Consider the following 16,834-nt stretch of genomic DNA (forward strand, 5'->3'; position numbering starts at 1 on the left):
ACTTTGTCTCACTTACTTTGGACATATTATCAAGAGGAACCAATCCCTGGAGAAGAACCTCATGCTTGGTGAAGTAAAAGGTCATCAAAAAAGAAGATGATCCTCAACAAGACGGACTGACACAGTGTCTGCAACAATGGACTCAAACATACCTACTATTGTAAGGATGGCACAGGATGGGGCACTGATTCGTTGTTATACATGGGGTCACTACGAGTCAGAGCTGACTCGATGGCACTTAACAACAATACCAGGACTATACAAAGTACTTCTGACTTCGCATGCTCACCACCAAGATGCAAATCTCATGCACAAAGACAGTAAGATCCTTCACCCCTTTTGAGATGGCATAACTGACTTTAGGGTCCACCACAATTTTATAAAAATTCTCTTGCTTGGGTTTGGGTTTTTGCTTTTATTTTATTTTTCCAAAAACGTAGCCAAAGTTAACTTCAAATACTTTGCTATATTAACATTTGAAGAAATAGACTACTGAAGCCTGATTCTATTTACATACTATCTCCCCCGAGACTGTAACCTTTTAAATTGAAGAGCCAGCAGAGGGGAGCCTCCTCTATAAAGAAAAGCAGAACAGAACCGCAACTTACTTTTCTCCAGAACCAGAGATCTGGGGAGACAGTAACTACCATCTGAAGGAGAATGAGTTCTCCTTCAAACAAAACGTGCAGGAGTCGGGTCTATTCATGACCATTTCCCTTTAAATTCCCTCTCTCCAAAGACCATGGACCCTTTTCAGAATCAAATTCTGAAGCATAATAAAATCTAAACGTAGTTTCTACGTTTTGTCTAATCATTCTCCTTGCATCAGGCCGATTTCAATTTAAGACCCGTCTTACCTTTTTCCACAGTATCATGATCTACTGTTCACATATCAAAAAAGAAAAAAGTTTTTTAAAGAAGCTGTAATACTTGTAACTCTCTGTCCAAGTGATAAATCTGCCTTTCATCCCAAGAAATCTCAGATTTTGGGGGCGGGGGGAGCGTGGACCAACTGCAGACCCCCTACTGCTGAGTCAATTCTGATTCATAGCGACCCTACAGGACAGAGTAGAACTGCCCCATAGAGTTTCCAAGGCTGTAAATCTTTACTGCTACATCTTTCTCCCGCAGTTCGGCTAGTGGGTTTGAACTGTCCACCTTTATAATTAAAGAGTCAAGCGCTTTAACCACTGCGCCACCAGGCCTCCTTTTACCAACTACATAGTAGGTGTTTGATATGTTGAATGCATAGATTTTGTGAAGCCTTAATCATCCGTGTAGCTCATAATATTAATTATTATTGTGTACTTTAGTAAGTGGTCTTTCTTTTATAAGAAAACTCAGTTCAATATACCAATGATTCAATGAGCATAAGAAGGGGAGCGGAGGTAAAAGGAGCAGGAAAGGCTTTAACGGCACTGTAATAGACAGGGTGTGCCAGATCCTTTATACCATCTCAGTTAAACCTTAGCCCTTTGAAGTAGGTTAGCCTCACCCTCTCTAAAGTGGAGGAAAGAAGAGCAGCTCACTACTAGACCAGCAAGATAAAGAGGGTGCACTGAGCATAAGCAAGTTTCTGAAATAATGGCAAACACATTACCCGATACTTTCTCCGCGTAGGGATGTGTGGCCTTTAAAGATGTATCAGTATTACATGGTGAATGTAATTAATTTCACTGAACTATACACTTAAAAAGGGTTAAAATGGCAACTTCTTTTGTAATGCATATTTTACCACAATAAGATAATTTTAAAAAAAAAGATATATCAGTATGCCCTTGAAAAACATGACATTCATAAAGGTATAGAATATTACTACTGAGTATCTGGCCCAACTCCCTGACTCTATGGAGCTAATCCCATGGAAGGAGAGGAACTTACCGGGGGTCAGGCAGTAGGATAGCTGCAGAGTTAGGACCTGCAGCCATGCTTCCTGATTTGTAACTACCCAGAGCCGATATTAAGCTTCCACCCGTTTAAAACGTCTTCACCTGGTTAGCTGCTTCCAGGTGTGAGGTGTCAGTGCAGGTGCACCTCCTTCAGGAAGCCTCCAGTCTAGCTGAGTGCCCCTGCTCAGTACCACCTACCCCCTGTGCGTCCCCTAATCCGAGTGCTCGGCACACTATCCCTGAAGGTTCCGTCACTCATTCACCTAGCTTCTCTGCCGGACTCTGAGTAACTTGAGGGCACGTTCCTCTTTGTGTGCCTAGCACACATGGAGCCACAACTACATAGAAATTGAGTGTAGTGAACAGGGTGACCAAGTAGTCCCAACCTGCCGGGAATTTCCCGGTTTTAGCAATGAAACCCTGTGTCCCAGGAAACCCTTCAGTCCTGGGTAAACCGGGACGGTTAGTCAAGTTAGTGGTGGACTCCACCAAGGGCAGACAGCTTGCTCACAATTTCTCCTGCACTAACCACCCTCAGCGAGACACCGTGGCTGCAACAATGGGCTCAGGCATAGCAACAATCGTGAAGATGGTGCAAGACCAGGCAGTGTTTCATTCTGTTGTGCATGGGGTCACTGAGTTGAAACCGACTGGATGGCACCTAACAGCAACCACCACCCTCATAGTGATGAGTTGGAATCGACTCAACAGCAACAGGTTAACCACCCTCAGGTCTACAGGTGGTGCAACGGTTAACACACTCAGCTGCAAATCCAAAGGTTGGGGGCTCGAGTCCACCCAGCAGCACCTCAGAAGAAAGCCCTGGCAATCTACTTTATTAAGATCACAGCCATTGAAAACCCTATGGAGCACAGTTCTACTCTGAAACACACGGGGACGCCAAGGGTCAGAACAAACTCCATGGCAACTGGTTTGGTTTTTTCGGAACCCCTTCAGACATACAGGCTAGGCCCCAGAGCCCCATCTGTTACGTGGCTGCTCTAGCTCAGTGCTGTCCAGTAAAACGTTCTGCAGTCACTGAGTTGGTCTGCATCTGCACTGCCTAATACAGCTACTGAGCACTGGAATGCTGGGAGTGTGAAACAGGAGCTGAATTTGTTTCTTTCATTGAATTTTGATCAATTTAAATAGCCATGTGTAGCTAGTAGCTGCCACCGTGCGCAGTTCAACTCGTCTTATATGCAGTATACGGAGTTAGGGTCTTCAGTGACCACCGTTGTTTTTGGAAATGAGCTTTGGAGTCAGACAGACTTTGGCTCAAATCCTGACTTGGCCGTTGACTACTGTGTCATTTACCTTCTCCGGGAAGCCTGTTTTTTCATCTGTAATCCTTACAAGTACACTGTAAGACGGTGTTCAGAAAGTGGCTAGCCCATAGTAGAACTTCAAGAAATAGGATTTCCCTTGTTGTTGTTAGGTGGCACGAACTCACAGCAACCTGACAGGCGCAGAACTGCCTCATAGGGTTTTCTAGGCTATAATCTAACTGGTGGTGCAACAGTGGTGCAATGGTTTGAACCCACCCGCCGTTCTGTGGGAGAAAGATGTGGCAGTCTGCTTCTGTGAAGATTTTACAGCCTTTGAAACCCTATGGGACAAGGGTCCCTATGAGTCTGAATCAATTGGAGGGCACTGGCTTTTTTAATCTTTACCAAAGAAGACTGCCAGCCAGGCCTTTCTCTCGAAGAGCTGCGAGGTGGGTTGGAACCGCCAACCTTTCAGTTAGCAGCCAAGCGCTTAACCATCACACCACCAGCGCTCCTTAGGATTTCCCTAGAAGCAGCGAAATCAAATTTATGTAAAACTGCTAGAAAAATTCTGATTCTGAACCAAAATTACTGAGACTCAAAAAAAAAAAAAAAAGGGAAGCAATGAAGATCATTATGATCAAATTTCCAAAATTACTGTTGGTTTTAAATTCTTACTCTAAACGGTCAAGACTGTCTCGCTGGGCTCACCACGCCTTGATTTCTCTCCCCAGGCTTGCTGCCGGCTGTCACTGAGTCCCTCATAACGTACCTCGGGCCACGGGCAGGGGGGAGATACACTGTGCTAGGTCACCCTGAGCACTGCCCTACACAGCCCCAGGCGGATGGATCCAGACCTTTCAGAAGGCAGAGAGGCAACAATGTCCAGAGAAGCCCGGCTCCCCACAGCGGATTCGCGTCCGCGCGCACACGTGCGCCCCACCCCCCGGCCCGCAACTGGAGGAGGCGCGGGCGCGCAGAGAGACGGCTAGGGCGTGTGGGGGACAAGGGACAGCGCGGGCGGGCGCGGGAGATGGCCCGCGCGCACGGGGTGCGTCCTGCGCAGGGCCAAATCTTGCGCGTTTGCAGAGGACGCGCCCCCTGATCTCCAGCCCGCGGCTCTCGGTGGTCGGGACGTGGAGGAGAGCGGCTGTGCAGCCCCCTACGGCGGATTCTTTGCAGAACCTCCTCCAGATCCTAATGACTACATCCCCTCGGCAGCAAGGGGTGGCGGATTAGAATCCCCTGGGGAGTTTTTTCAAAACACTGTTGCCCAAAATTGGGAATTGGTAGTTGCAAATGCTCCCAGGTGATTGAGCTGCACAGCTGGAGACTCAGTATCTTTAATCTGTTTGAGAAGGTGATTCTGAACAGCAGCCAAGATGGGGGCGCGGGGCACCAGAAGGGAGAAGAAACCCCGTTGTTAAAGAGTCCCTCTCTCTGCCTGCAGGGACAACAGTCAGATGGCTGCGGGGCCCTAAGGCCACAGTTGGGCCACCAGGGGCTTCTTTTGATAAACCTCCCTCCCTCCTGCCCCCATTGGCAGAGCACCTTCCGGTTCACCAGGGCCTTCCTGTCCAATGTCGGTATGCGGCGGCTTTGGTCGGGGAGGGTCCCTCTTCCCCAGTAAACCTCCAGCATACCCGGGCAGGAGCCCTAATCCACGCACCTCTCCATCCCCGCGTCCCACGGCACGGCCTGGCACTTAGGAAGCCCACAATAAACGCCAACTATTATTGTGGTTGTTGCCCTCGTGTCACTGAGAAGGAAACCAGCTCCCAGAGGCAATGACTCACCAAAGCCACATGATGCTGGGGGCAGGGCTGGGACGGAACTCTGGGCTCCTGGGTTCATTCTCCTCCTGATTCCCCAGGTTACTGCATCCCTCCCCCCCTCCCACCCCCCAACACACACACCTCTTTTTCTTCCTCCAACAGTCAATATGCAGACTATGCCAGTCAGGATAAGGTCTCATTCAGTATTCTAGGGCTGTAATGTATAGGATCCCACCTATTCTCCTCAAAATAGGCCAGTGGGGTCCTCCTGAAATCCCCTCTAGGCACTACCAAAAACCAAACCAAACCAGTTGCCACCAGTCTGTTCCGACTCCTGGCGACCCCGTGTGTGTCAGAGTAGACCTGTGCTCTATAGTTTTCGATGGCTGATTTTTCAGACATAGATCACCAGGCCTTTCTTCAAGGCACCTCTGGGTGGATCTGAACCTCTTTCAGTTGGCAGCCAAATACTTAACCATTTGCACCACCCAGGGACTCCTCCAGGCACTACAGGTGGTGGTTTCTAGCACAAGCTTTGGAGCCTGACACGCTTGGGTTGCGGCTTAATAGCTGGGTAATCCTAGACAAGGTTCTTAACCTCTCTGGGCTCAGTTTCCTCAGCTGTAAAATGGGGATGATACTTTGCCACAATAGGTTGTGGTGAGGATTAAGTGTGATCATTCTAAGGGCTGGGAACAGGCACCAGGTGGCTAGCCAGAAGTACTAGCAGGTGGTAGGTATTATTATCCAGGTGATAGCTACCATCCTTCTCATTGCCTTCTCCACACTCCAGACTCTGGCCTACCAAAACCTCCAAAGTGTTTGCCCTCTTGCTTTATTCACCCCTCTCTCTTGCCACAGCCCCTTCCCCCCAAGTCAGCTGACCCCTGCCTCACACCTGGCCTCTCTTCTTTGGTGCCTGGTCCACCTGAAGGTAACAGTGACTGGTGATGTGGCTGGATGCACACGTCCCTCTCTCTCCTCCCAGAAATAATGAATGACAAGTAACCTTCTTCTATTCCCCATTCCAGACTTCCTTAATTAAAATCAAATATTTGCACACTCTCCAAGGCCCATAAGCCTGAATTGCTCACAGAAAAAACAAAGTTTCAGAGCAAAGAGACCCAGTGTGGGTGGAGGTGGCCTAATCGAACCTCAGGGAAAAGGCAGTCGATCTTCACCAACCACACACACTGGCTGAGCGCGTGGGGAGCACAGGGGAGATGGCCATCTCCAGGGCAATCATCCCCTGCTTTCCTCAACTGACCTCCACAGAAACCAATGGGGCATTCGCTGTGTGAAAGGCCCACGTGAAGACATTTGAGGATGTGAGGCTGTGTTGGGGTGGGGGAGGGGTCGCAGTAATGGATGGTCTACTCCAGCTCCACCCTCAAAGCTTTCCAACCAGCAGGAAGGGTTCTGCTGCTTCACACCACGCTGACCCTCCCTCCAGTTGCTTTTGAGTTGATTCTGACTCACAGTGACCCCATGTGTGTCAGAGTAGAACTGTGCTCTGTAGGGTTTTCAATGGCTGGTTTTCAGTAGATCACCAGGCCTGTCTTCTGAGATACCTCTGGGTAGAGTTGAACCTCTAACCTTCTGGTTAGCAGCCGAGCACGTTAACTGTTTGCACCACCCAGGGACTCCAGTATGGCCCTCAACCAAAAACTCGATGCCATCGAACAGATTCCAGCTCATGGCAAAACCCACGTGTTACAGAGTAGAACTGCTCCATAGGGTTTTCTTGGCTGTAATCTTTACATAAGCAGATCTCCAGAACATTTCTTCTGCAGTGCTGCTGGATGGGTTTGAATCATCAACCTTGAGGTTAGTAGTCGAGCGCAAACTATTTGCACTTCCTAGGGACCAATATGGCCCCAAACCAATTTAAAAAACCAAACTTGTTGCCATCTAGTCAATTCCGACTCATAGCAACCCTATAGGACAGGGCAGAACTGTCCTACAGGCTTTCCAAGGAGCGGTTTGTGGATTCAAACGGCCGACCTTTTGGTTAGCAGCCTGAGCTCTTAACCGCTGCACCACCAGGGCTCCAGTATGGCCCTACCAGTCATTAAAATACTGAAATACTTCAAACAGGTTAGAAGAAGTTGTTGCCGGGAGTCCTCTCCCCAAGTCCTACCTCCTCCCAGTGCTCGCAGACCTCCCCAGGATCCAGCAAGGAAATGATCAATGTCAGGCCCTGTGGGGGCTTCCAGAAAGCATTCTGACAAGTGCCCAATGTTAACCATTCTGACCACGACCCCTGCGCACAAGTAAGGGGCATGAAGAACGCAAAAAACTTCTGGGAGTTTCATAAGAAAGGCCTCAAGGAATGTTTGCTGAATGAAGAGGGGGAACAGAAAAGGGGAGATTTATTCAAGGGGCAGGGGCACCAGGGCAGACAACAGAACCACCCCAAGGTCACACAGCTAGAAGGCAGAGGAGCCAGGATAAACTTTTTTTCCCTAACATTTATAGATAACTTTATCTCCATTTTAAGGAGCCCTGGTAGCACAGTCGTTAAGCACTCAGCTGCTAACCCAAACGTCAGTGGTTCGAACCCACCAGCTGCTCCCTGGGAGAAAGATGTGGCCATCTACTTCCATAAAGAGTAAAGCCTTGGAAACCCTATCGGGCAGTTCTACTCTGTCCTACAGGGTCACTATGATTCAGAATTGATGTAACAGCAACAGGTTTTTTCTAAAAATCTCCATTTTAGTTTTTTTTTTTTTTTTTTTAAATTACAGCACTGATACACGCTCACTCAAAAAGGTAAACCACAGAGAAGTTCTGTACACATTTTCTGCTCTTCTCGTTACATCTCCCTGGGTCTCTGAAACATGGGGTCTTTGTGTTTACTGGAAGAATGACTGGAACCTTCCAGGCCTTAGACCTCATGTGATTTCTCACCCTGTCTGCTACCCATAAACATTGCCAACACTGGCAACACAGACAAGTGCTGGTTGTGCAATGAAAGGCGGTCTCCACTTCCTAGAGCAGAGCCAGGCAGCGGTGGTTCTCTGTGAAAATGCCCACGCCCTCCTGGACCCAGCAAGTTGTCACCAGGATAGTCATTCGCTGCTCAGTGTTGCTTTGTTTTGTCTTGCGTTCTATCAGTCTCTACAGAAAAAGCATCATGCAAAGTAACGATGATTTCAGGAACTTCAGCCTGGAGCTGGAATTTCTGGCTGCTCCTTTCACTCTGCGTAGCCTTAGACAAGCCCCTGAGCTCTTCTGAGCCTCAGTTTCCGCATCTTCAAAATGGCAGCAAGACCTCCCACTGAATAGGGTTCCAGTCTCTTGAGCTCTACTCTAGCGATTAGCCACTCTGCTGACCCACATGATGGCCTAGATTTGCTGTCTCCCTCTCTGCCACCCATCCACTGCCAACTGTGTCCCTGGGCCTGTAGTCCACAACCCTCAGAGACTCGGCTCAGCCTGGTCATCACCACCCCTACCCCCATCTCTGACGCCTGGTCAGTTCCTAGTGGCTGCCCGGCTGCCTATGGACTGGCCACACTTTCATCAGATGCCCCCCAGGTCCTAGCAGCTCTGGAATATGACCACAACCCGGTCTAAAATGTTCTAGTATGTTCTAGAAGCCCCACTGTCAAGTTTCCTTTCAAAGGCCAGCAAACCTCTAAACAAAACAAAAAACCAAACTCACTGCCATCAAGTCGATTCCAACTCATAGCAACCCTATAGGACAGAGCAGAACTGCTCCATAGGGTTTCCAAGGCTGTAATCTTAATGGAAGCAGACTGCCACATCCTTCTCCCACAAAGTGGCTGGTGGTTTCGAACCGCCCACCTTTCTGTTAGCAGTCAAGCACTTAACCACTGTGCCATCAGGGCTCCTAAACCTCTAACAGTAACCCTAAAATTATTCACTTTTTTGCTTCATGGGAGCAAATGGAATTTAAAATAAATCACTAAAGTCTATACGGCCCTTTCCCAGAAGATAAAGGTTACATATTGTAATAAAAAGAATATATAATGTTTGCAAAATTCCTTTAAAAATCTCTGTCCAAAATTAAGCTTGTGTTCTGTTTAACACTGCTACCAAAGAACCGCGAGAGGCCCAGCTTGAATGTGGTGGCAGCAATATATCTGGATCTCAACCTGCCAACCATGCCCCTCACCAGCCAGACACCCTTCCAGGCAGACATCTATTTACAGGCTAAACCCTCTAAGTCTGCTGCCCAGTCCCCAACCCCACCCATCCAGAGAGGAGTCTAGACTTGCTCACATGGAGGTGGCAATGGGGTAGAACTCACAAAGAGAATCTAGAATAAGTGAGGTGACACAAATATTGAGTTGAACCTTCTTGGGGTAAAGAAGAAAGACATGGTGAGTTACCCCTTTGGCTCATCTTTTGTTGACCTAAAGTTCTGCCTTTGTTTTAAAACAAACAAACAAACAACATCAGGTCTCACCCAAAGCCAAAATCTTTAATTACGGCAAATGTCCAAAATAAATCTGGTGATGAGGAAATGTAGCATGGATCAAGGATCATGAATCTGGAACCCAGTAGACTATACTTTGTTGAGCTGTGGGCTTATACTAGGGAGGAGGAGACAGCTGCTGGAATCATTTATTTCTTCCAAGGCCAGCATGGAAAGTACTGGAGCTACTCTCCCCTTCCCCCACCTCTCCTGCTACAGCCAATCACAGAAGAGGAAATAGTAGTTTGAAAATGTTCCCCAAGTGTGCACATGTGAACGCGTGTGTCTATGTGTGTGCATGCACACACACATATGTGCACCTGGCCCCTTCTGCTACCAGCCATCTTAGGAAATTAAACGCCAGTGTAAGGGTAATTGCTGGGAATGCAAATTGCACCGCCACTTTGGAAGGCAGGTTGGCAGCTCCTCAAAACATTCAACGAAAAACTACCATAAACCAAAAAACCAAACCCACTGCTGTTGACTCCATTCTGACTCATAGAGACACTACAGGACAGAGTAGAACTGCCCCATAGAGATTCCAAGGCTGTAATCTTTACGGAAGCAGACTGCCACACCTTTCGCCCTCGGAGCAGCTGGTAGGTTCCAACCACCAACCTTTTGGTTAGCAGCCGAGTGCTTAACCACTGTGCAACCAGGGCTCCTAAAACTACCATACAACTCAGCAATTCCAGTCCTAGGTATCTACCCAGAGAAATGAAAACCTATGTCCACACCAAGACCTGCACGCAAATATTCTTGACAGTATTGTTCAAAATGACCCCAAACTGGAAACAACCTAAATGCCCATCAGCTTGTGAATGGATAGACAATAATGTGGCACATCCATGCAGTGGGATATTGTTCAGAAATAAAAAAGAACAAATTACTGATACACTTAACAATGAGGATGAACCTTAAAAACACTGTGCTCAGCAGAAGAAGCCTGACACAAGAGGCTACATATTGTATGATTCCCTTTACACGAAATCTCCAGAAAAGTCAAATCTATAGAGACAGAATGTAGATTCGTAGCTGCCTGGGGGTAGGAGCAGGAACAGAGATTAACTGTAAATGGACGTCAGGGTCTTACTGGGGTGATGAAAATATTCTAAAACTGCATCACATTCATGGCTGCACCACTTGGTAAATTTACTAAAAACCACAGAATTATACACTTGAAATGAGTGGATTTTATGATACGTAAAATATACTTGCATTAGTTTCCTATTGCTGCTGTAACCCATTCTCACAAAGTTAGTGGCTTAAACAACACAAATTTATTATCTTACAGTTCTGGAGGTCACAAGTCTGAAATCAGGGTGTCAGCTGGGCTAAACTCTCTCCAGAGACTCTAGGGAAGAGTCCGTTTCCTTGCCTTTCCCAGCTTCTAGAGGTCACCCACATTCCTTGGCTCCTGGCCCCTTCTTTCATCTTCAAAGCCAGAAGTGCAGCATCTCCAAATCTCTCTCTGACTCTGACCTCTGCTTCTGTCCTCACCTCTCCTTCTCTGACTCTGTTCTCCTGCCTCCCTCCTACGAGGTCCCTTATGATTACATCAGGTCCACCAGGATAGTGCAGGACAATCTCCCCATGACAACATCCTTAACTTAATCAAGTCTGCCAAGTCCCCTTTGTCATGCAAAACACCAGGTGATTTCATTTTCATGGGCCTGTTTTTGTTGTAAACTGTCTCCAATCTCTTTTGGAAAGAGAAATGGCATGAATGATAAAGAAAGGAGGAAGTAAGGACAGTGTACTGATACAATGCTCAGGACCTCTGTCTCCTTTCAAAAATACTGATCTGAGTTACAGTCATCCAGTCTGATCTTGGATGCTCGATTTTAGGCTCCTGGAGGACAGGGCCATGTCTCCTTCATCTCAGTACCTCTAGCACCTATCACAGTGCCTGGGACATATTCCCATGGCCGTCAAGTTGATTCCGACTCATAGCAACCCTGTAGGACAGAGTAGAACTGCCCCACAGGGTTGTAAGGAGCAGCTGGTGGATTCGAACTGCTGACCTTTTGGTTAGCAGCCACACTCTTATCTACTGTGCCACAAAAAAACCCAAAAACCAAACCCGTTGCCATTGAGTCGATTCTGACTCATAGTGACCCTATAGCAACCCTATAGGACAGAGTAGAACTGCCCTATAGAGTTTCCAAGGAGCACCTGGTGTATTTGAATTGCCGACTTTTTTTGGTTAGCAGCCGTAGCACTTAACCACTATGCCACCAGGGTTTCCACTGTGCCACCAGGGCTCCTTAATTAGGTGCTCATTAAATACTTGTGGAAAACTGAGGGAATCAGTGATACCTTTCTGAGTCTGGTTCACAGGGCAACAAGTGGGATTGTTGCTCATTCCTTGACAAGTGGACAAGGTGACAAAGGGGCATTTGTCGCCCCCACCAATCCATTCTTCATATTGTGCCAGATCTTTTAAAATGTAAATCAGATCACTGTCACCACTCTGCTTAAAACCTTCAATGACTTCTTGTTGTCATTTAAAAACTACACAAAACCCACCCCTCTTTTCCATGATGCTGAGCACCAGCCCTGCCTTCCTCTCCCTGCCATCCTCTGCCCTTCCCTCCTCCAGCGGCAGCCCCACCTGCTTCTTTCTGTTCCCCAGAAAACCAGGCCCTTCCAGCTGTGGCACATGCTGTTTCGTTGCGTGATGTTGTCTCTGGATCTTCATAAAGCAGACTCCTTCCTCAGTTTAAGTCTTTCCCTCTCTGCTGTCTTTCTTGCAGATCTCGCCTTCACTCCATCGTGACACCCATTCTTTCCTTTGAAAGCCTTCCTGTCAGTTTGTATGGTATGACGCACAGTTCACAAGCCTGTTTATTAGGTCTACCTCACCGCCCAGAAAGCAAGGACCACATCTGTTCATGCAGCTTGGCTCCCTGGAGCCTGGCCCGACGCCTGGAATTTGTAAGTGCTCAGTAAATGTTTGTAGAATGAAACGAGGCTGCCCATCCATCCATCTGACCAATATTTATTGAACACGTACTAAGTGCCAGGTGGGTACTGCACTAGAGGCTAGGAAGCCAGTGGAGAGCAAAAGAGACATGATCTCTGCCGTCATAGGGTTTTCATTTCAACACCTAGGCTAGGGCTGCCTTTAAACCACATCTCGTTCTTTACTCATCCAGCCATCCAGCCAGGTATGCATATACATGTATAGCAAACAAGCACTAATTGACACCTACTCTGTGCTATATACAGAATATGTCTATATATAAAACATGCCTCTGTATATGTATAAAATAAACATTTATTGAACACCTACTATGTGCTAGATATGAAACATGCTTATTACAGATATAAAACATGTCTAAATATAAAGTAAGGAGACTCAGTGGCACAACAGTTAAGTGCTCAGCTGCTAACCAAAAGGGTGGCAAGCTCGAGCCCACCAGCCACTCCACGAGAGAAAAGACCTGGCAGTTTGCCCCCATAAAAGATAACAGCCTAGGAAACCCTCTGTCCTACAGGATCACTATGAGTTGGAATTGACTCTACAGCGCACAACGACAACATATATAAAGTATGCGTACGTATATATGTATGTGTGTTTATATATATAAAACAAGCATTTATTGATCACAACTGTTACATATATAAAACATGTATAGATATATAAAACATGTTTACATAAATAACATGCATACAGACACATACATGTATCTATGTATGTATGTTATATGTATATAAAACACACGTTTATTGAGCACCTACTTTGGGCCCACACTCTGCTAGGCACTAGGGAGAGCACAGCCTAGTAGAAGAAATACAGAAGAAAGCACCGTTTCGTATACTGAGAAGTGCCCCAAAATTGATACTGACTATGCAGAGGTGCCACCTGGCAGCATTATTTAGTGCCTCCAGGAGATAAAACCTGCTGCCATCAAGTCAATTCCGACTCATTGCAACCTTCTAGGACAGAGGAGAACTGCCCCACAGGGTTTCCAACGCTGTGAATCTATACAGAAGCAGACTGCCACATCTTTCTCCTGGGGAGCAGCTAGTAAGTTTGAACCACCGACCTTTCGGTTCGCAGCTGAGTGCTTAACCACTGTGCGACAGGGCTCCCTCCAGAAGATCCAAACCCAAAAAAACAAACCCGTTGCCATCAAGTCGATTCCGACTCATAGAGACCATATAGGACAGAGCAGAACTGCCCCGATAGGGTTTCCAAGAAGCAGCTGGTGGATTCAAACAGCTGACCTTCTGGTTACCTGCCAAGCTCTTAACTACTGTGCCACCAGGACTCCCCTCCAAAAGACAGGGGTGAGCTAATAGAGGTTATGCAGGCCTGAGGCATTTTGAACCTGCTAGTAGAAGAAGGAGCGGTGGTGGCACAACAGTTAAGCCTTAGGTGGCTAACCAAAAGGTTGGCAGTTCCAATCTACCCAGCAGTGCCATGGAAGAAAGGTCTGGCGATCTGCTTCCATAAAGATTACAGCCTAGAAAACCCTATGGGGGCAGTCCTACTCTGTCACATGGGGTCACTATAAGTTGACTCGATGGCACTTAACAAGTAGAGAGGAAGCAGAGTTCTGGTTGCTCCCTCCACCCATGGAGATAAGGGACAGGCTGGCCCTGAGCCTACTGTGCTGGCCTTGCTGAGGGAGTGACTCAGAGTGGCTCCCTAAGGACTGATCTAGGTGCCTGCCAAAATCCAAGACTGTCTGGCTTTGGGGGATTAACTTAATTTGGGTTCTTTTAAAATAATCAATGAGATGGAAATTTCAGGGTACCAAGGGACTTAGATTAGTGTAGATATAAAACTTCTCTTTTTCTCTTATAATTAACCAGTAAGGGGGTGGGGGGGCAAGTCAATGAAGCTAAAAGCATTTCTCCTCTGTACCCGCATCCCCTCCCTCATCTACAACTTATCCAGGTCCTCTTGCCAGGATTTGTCACTCTTGTAGGCTCCTCTCCTCTCTTTCCTCCCCTGGCCCCCATCCCCCTCTCCCTAAATTTGGAAGCCAAAATGAGGATGAACCTTTTAGTTAATTTTTGCTCAGACAGGGCTGCCAAGGGCTTCTTGGGTGATAGGGACCCAGAAAGGCCACTTACATGAGCCCAACATACTGGCCACATCCTATACTAGCTTTTTTTCTTTTTTAAATAACAACTTCATTGAGGTATGTGACAGAATAATTGTCCCCCAAAGATGTCTACTTCCAAATCCCTTGAACCTGTGAATATGTTATCTTACATATGTTCATTGCAGCACTATTCACAATAACCAATGGATGGAAACAACCTAGATGTCCATCAACAGATGAATGGATAAACAAACTGTGGTATATACATACAATGGAATATTACTCAGCCATAAAGAGAAATTAAGTCCTCATACATACTACAACATGGACGAACCTTGAAAACACTACGCTGAGTAAAGTAAGTCAGTCACAAAAGGACAAATATTATTTATGATCCTACTTGTATGAAATAGGCAAATGCATAGAGACCAAAGTTTAAGAGAGGTTACCGGGGCAGGAGGGTGGGAGAAAGGGGGAGTCATTTCTAGAGAACACCGAGTTTCTGTTAAAGATGATGGAATAATTGGGAAACAGATAGTATAGGGGTTGCACAACATGATGAACGTAATTAACGTTACTGAATTGTACATGGAAAAAATGTTGAAACAGCAAATATTTTGTTATAATATATTTGTACCATAATAAAAAAAAATAGACCCATAATGATTATAAACAGAAGAAGAAAATGACAGAGGAAACAAAGAAGTAAACAGACCGGAACCGAAGGCTGCTTCACCTGCTGTGATTAAGCATAAATTTAGCGCTGAGCTTCCTGGCAGCCAGGGCAGAAAGGAACACGGGGTAAGGAAGAAGAGCAACTTTCCTTAAGGGTAACATGCTTCTTCCTGGCTGTCACTAAATTCCAAAACACTAAGACAAGGTCTAGTCTGGGTAAGAAAGGATGGGCAGGCAGGGAGGCGGGCAGGGAGGGGTAACCTTGGATAAAAAAAGAAAAAACCAAACTCCTTGCCATCAAGTTGATTCTGACTCACAGCGACCCTATAGGACAGAGTACTGCTCCACAGGGTTTCCAAGGAGCGGCTGGTGGATTTAAACTGCCAACCTTTTGGTTAGCAGCTGTAGCTCTTAACCACTGTGCCACTAGGACACCACCTTGGATAAGGGTGCCTCTAATTCGTCCTGTTCATTCCAGAACTCAACATTTTCCCTTCCAAATGTGTCTCTAATCTATGTCTACTAGTTAAACAGCTGCTGTCAAGTCAACTCCAACTCACGGCAACCCCATGTGTTTCAGAGCAGAACTGTGCTCCACAGGGTTTTCAGTGGCTGATTTCTCAGAAGTAGATCATCAGGCCTTTCTTCCTAGGCATCTCTGCGTGGACTCAAACCTCCAACCTTTCAGTTAGCAGCCAAGCATGTTAATTGTTTGTACCACCCAGGGACTCCAGGCTAGAAATTGGTATTTCGTGATAACTCTATCTTCCTTACCCTCTCCCTCCCCATCAACCTTCACACACATTAAATTAGTCACAAATTCTATCAATTCCACCTCCAAAATAGTTCTCTAATCCATCCCTTCCTTTCAATCTCCTTTATACATCATCTCAGAAACAATCTCCTAAAGGTGTCCCTGCCTCCATCCTGGCTCTCTTCCACAATGCCACCATAGTGATTTTTCCAGAAGTTGTACATCACTCTTCTGCTTACAGAGTTCTCCTGAGTGGACTCACTGCATCCTTTTCCTATCGGGTAGCAGCCATTTGGTTTGGGCAGAACTGACCACATCTCCAACCTTAGGGGTGGCCCCTGACTGGTCTAAGGCAAGCAGTGTGTCACAGGGATCAATTCAAGGAAGAAGGAACCCAGGCCTAAGCCAATCAGCACATGGCATTCTCCTGGCCACAGGGATTGGTTCAAGGGTGGGCACATGACCTAAGACGGTCCAATAAGAATTGAGGAAGGGAAGTTCTCTTTTCCTCTGGACAATGTAGCTTGTACATGTGATGTCTGGAACTGCGGAAGTCAAGTTACCATCAAGAGGGAAGGCGGCCTGAGGACGAAGCTCACACAGAAGGGCAGAGTTGAGAACAGCAGAGAAATGAGCCAGTGCCGAGATCAAACCTCACCTAAAGCCTGTCATATCCCTGGATGTTTTGGATACATGTGATCATTAATTCCCTTTCCTAGTTAAGCCAGCTTGAGCTGAGTTTACTGTTATCAGCAACCAAAAGAATATACATTCACCATTAACTCAAAATAAAGTACTAACTCCTTAGAATGGCATACAACAATATGAACAGGCACTTCACCAAAGAAGATATTCAGGCAGCTAACAAACACATGAAGAAATGCTCACAATCATTAGCCATTAGAGAAATGCAGATCAAAACTACAATGAGATATCATCTCACCCCAACAAGGCTAGCACTAATCCAAA

The sequence above is a fragment of the Trichechus manatus genome, unplaced genomic scaffold (assembly GCF_000243295.1).
Source record: "Trichechus manatus latirostris isolate Lorelei unplaced genomic scaffold, TriManLat1.0 scaffold00022, whole genome shotgun sequence".
Taxonomy (NCBI): Eukaryota; Metazoa; Chordata; class Mammalia; order Sirenia; family Trichechidae; genus Trichechus; species Trichechus manatus.